The following is a 4680-nucleotide window of genomic DNA, read 5'->3' as shown; positions in this document are numbered from 1 at the left end:
GTTAGGTCTTCCCCCTCCCTCTTGACCTCCAGGAAGAAACTGAAATCCTGGCTTTGGAATCAGGCATTCGCAGATTGATGGATTGAACCAGTAAAGGCTAAGAGGTATTGGACCACAATGTTTGCATTGAGTTGGATGATGTTTTCAACTCAGCGAACTGTCTTTTATATGTATTTTATAACTTATTTATTGTGTATGTTGTTTTTAAAATGTTATTTATTGTGTAGCATTGAATTTTTGCTGTTGTTAGCCATTCTGAATCTCTCCGAGGTAGAGGAGAACAGGATATAAAAGTTCTAAATAAATAAATAAAAGCTCCACCCATCCTGGGAGAACCTAAAAGAAGCATTGACCCCCCCCCCTTTCTGTTCACTCCACTGTTTCACCACTTCTGGGCTTTTTGAGTGGGGAAATGGTAGCGATAAGCAATGATTTCTAGCCCCTGAGGTGCACTGGCACTTTCCCCTCTTCTCTGAAGGATCCATAATTTTGGTCTCAAAACCTGCCCCCCTTAAACAATAAGTCAATTTATGCATTAATATATAAGATAATTTAATAGGTGTTTTGAATGCTCACAAAATGGATCCAGCAGAGATAAGTGAGCTGTGTCTACAACTACTAACAGAATCACAGACAACAGCCATCTGTAGCAGACAGACGATCTATGCTTTAGCTGCAATGACGAGAAACACATCAGTTGGTGAAAGAATTTTTTCTTCCAGGTACAAAATATATTCCTTATAATGCTGGGGAAAACATGATTCATCCTTGTTACATAAATGACAGCCTGGAGCAAAGACAGTGGGACTCAGCATCATAAATCGGCGGTTACACTTAAGAGTGTAGGGAGGGAGACCTTTAGAGCAAAAGCAGTGGCTGACTGGCCATTTGGATTTGCAGAAATTTCAACCATGAACTAGTCCCAGGCTAGAACCTTTGTTCCTTATTTCAGTTCCAGCTCTCTCCGAATAATGGAAGAACTGTCAATCTCTGAAATGCTTACAGAAATCCCCACCTAAGCACAGACTGGGATCTTACTGTTCAACAGAAGATTCTGGCATGAAGAAGCTATGTTGTTGCTCCATAACAAATGCATTTCTGGGTGGCACTTCTGAACAGGTTGGGATTAGGCATTTGCATTACTAAAGATACATTGCTTTCAGAATATTTCCTTCCCTTAACAGATTGTACTTATCTATTCTCAGTATTTTCTTATTCAACAGACTAGCCCTCCTACACCACCCAGTGTCTTGCAGATAACATTGAGTACATTCCAGCCTATTTATTATGTAAATCCCATAATGCAATTGACATGGGAAACAGTTCATAGACCTTCAGTCTGATATCCAGACAAAGGGAGGCTCCTAACCCAAAATTATTTTATTCTCAGAACTCCAGTTAACTCTCAGTATTACCATACATTATAACAGTTGAGTTATAATTGATTAAGAGCAGAAGTTCCCAAATTTGGATCCCTAGCTATTGTGTTTTGGACTTTTGGTGGCCCTAGCCTGGAGTTTTGACAAAACTCCTTCAGAGGGTTTTTCCTTTTGCCTCCCTCTGAGGCTGAAAGAGTATGACTTGCTCAAGGATACCAGTGGGTTTCTATGGCTGAGCATAGGAGCAAGGAGCCCCTATGTATTGCACACCGCAAGCCAGCAAAAGGTCGTGCAGTGGGTTAAACCCAAGTGCCGGCAGGACTGAAGACCCACAGGTACCAGGTTTGAATCTGGGAAGAGTGCACATGAGCTCCATCTGTCAGCTCCAGCTCCCCACGCGGGGACATGAGAGAAGCCTCCCACAAGGGATAGTAAAACATCTGGCCGTCCCCTGGGCAATGTTCTTGCAGACAGCCAATTCTCTCACACGAGAAGCAACTTGCAGTTTCTCAAGTCACTCCTGACACGAGAAAAAACAAAACAACTCTACTATTAGGGTGTAATTCCATAACTCACTGCTCTCTGGCCAAGCTCATTGGGACTTTAAAGAACAAATGGATCCAAGCTTGGAAATCATGGATTTGTCTTACCATTTTATCCAGTAGTTACAAGAAAAAAGCAGTGCTGAGATGAACACCCTCCCCCCATAAATACAAAGCAAGGCACACCACAACCATATCAGGTTTTTTTTCCACATGTGGAACAAGAGTTGTGATATAGTTCAGACTTCTACTAGCCCCCATGGCTTTTTAAAAGATGAACCCAACACCCTACATCACACACAGAATAGATGTATCTCTGCACAAATCATAGTAAATTCGTCTTTCTGTTCTCAGCAAGCACATTCTCTCAACAATACAGGCAACCATGCTTTCAAAGATATAACCTATTCTACAGGCTGAAGAATAACTGAGCCAGGTATGTGTTTCTGACAGGATACGTCTTAGCTTTCCAATTAAAAGTTAATTGCCTTTGTCATTAGAAAGGCTCTCTCTGTTCATTTCCCCTGAAATTTGCTCAACAGTAGATCTTCCTTAATAAGCAATAAACACATAGCAGGACACACTGGTAGAATCAGATTTAGGAGATTAGAAATAGCTTTTAATATTTCCATCATAATCTTTTAATTTAGAGCTGACTCCAAATCAAATAGAAAGTTGGTCTTACCTGTGATACGTTCATTTCCAGCGGATAAGAGACTAACATCAAAATCAACTCCCACAATGAACGATAATTTATTTAGGGTTATAACCAGGACTTTATATACCTATGGCATTAAGGAAAAAAAGTTTGCAGTAGCCAAATAATCCAAATGACTGAGAAAAGCTCCTTTGTTCTTATAAACTGTAATCCTCACGCAAACAATCACTATCATCTCAGTGTGGAGTAAATCTTATTATTTGTAGATCTCTTCTGCTCAAAAAGAATTTTTCAACTCTGTAAACATAGCATAATACACTGCAATATAGCCATTTTTGCAGGCTTTATAGAACGTTCCTGATATTTTTGGACTGCCCAGATATTTTTTTGGCCCAAACATGGCAAAAGATCATGGAAACTGCAGTCCAGCAACATGTGGAGAAACACATATTCTATAACTCATATTTTATAACACAGTCTGGCTTCAGTTGGTGTTTGTGAAAGGCTGGAAACAAAGATAAGAATATGGTTTGCATTTTGTATATATCTTGCAGGGAGACCTTGATTGAGCCAGGAGTTTCTCCTAATTATTTAATTATACCATATGTTGCTCAAAGAAACTGATATGTATAGTGTACAGGATATAGATACACATTTAATATTCAAGGATGTCTGAATTAGGTTTTGAAACCTCTGAACTTGTTTTCTTACAATTTCTGTGGTCAAATCAATGTAAAGACATTTCATTAATCAAGCAGAGGCAAGGCTGGGTTTACCACTGAGTGTGGAGTAGCCTTCCTCCAATGTAGTGACATCTTAGATGCTTTGAGCTACTACTCCCATTAGTATGGCCTGGGATGGGTTTTGGTCCAAAACATCTAGAAGATCTGGGGTTGGATAGTGTAAATCAGTGGTTCCCAACCTTTTTTCGACCAAGGAACACTTTCCAACATTAGTACCAAAAGGGTTACGAATTGGTGTTTGGTCAACTTCAGATTCGGTTTAGTTATTTGGGGTGCTGATTCAGAAAATTGCATTGGATAGACCACATCAGCTCTAGTTTCTGATGCAGAACATATGCCATCCAATAGACCCTATCTGCTCACCTCCAGAAAAAACATATTTAATAATCTAGAGATGATGTGGTAGTAGTAATATTTCGTGGAAAGTCAACCTCTCCCCTCCCGAAATCCCTGGTGCCTCGGCACTCTGAAGGGTTTTGTGAGACCTGTCGCTCTCGTTGCCACGTGGTTTCAAGGCAACAGTGTAGTAATGGTGAAGCTGCAGACCATATTTTCATTCTTGCAGACCACAAGTTGGGAACCACTGGTGTAAATCATAGGAAATTCAGCCAATCACCATTCTCCATGTATGCACCAGTTTGCTACTGACATCTGCAAACACATTTGTGACCCAGATATCACCTTAAAAAGTGTGCATTATCTTTGTCTGTGTATTGAACAGTTATACAGCATGGCAAGTAGATTACAGGCCTGGAATACCTTCTAGGATCTAGACCAGATTCAGCTAATAACATTAACCATCTTCTCATTCTGTAAGAACAATCTGGCAATACCAATGATGATATGGATTGGATGAATACAAAGCTTTGATAGATGAACTGCTGTATAGCTTAAAACTGAGAAATCTGATGCATTCTTATCTGTCTCATATCAGAAATGGTCAGCAAAGGAAAATCTGTTTGTGCTGATCTGCAGGGTTATATCAGGCACTTTTCTTAACATGATAGCAAAGCACAGAAAAGCAACCATGACTTGTACTCATGGCATAACCTCTTACATTGGAAGGTATGTCAAACCTTTACTCACAAAGTGTCATTCTATCATAAGTGCCAAGAAAAAGGCTGGGAACACTCCAGTCATGCTTCAGCTAGCTTGCCTGTTCCTTTCATCTAATCAAACTCGTGGACTGGAAAAGGAGCAAAGCATAGGCATCAGCACCATCTGGTGGAGTTGGAAATACAAAACAATCTAAAACAAACCATAAACCTATAGGCAAACAAAAAGTAGTAACTGTGTTATCTGTATAATTGCAATGCCCTGAAGGTGTTTGATACATACACTCACATAATACAACAGAC

This window comes from Anolis sagrei, chromosome 4 (genome assembly GCF_037176765.1).
Source record: "Anolis sagrei isolate rAnoSag1 chromosome 4, rAnoSag1.mat, whole genome shotgun sequence".
Taxonomy (NCBI): domain Eukaryota; kingdom Metazoa; phylum Chordata; class Lepidosauria; order Squamata; family Dactyloidae; genus Anolis; species Anolis sagrei.
This window is presented reverse-complemented; position numbering follows the sequence as displayed.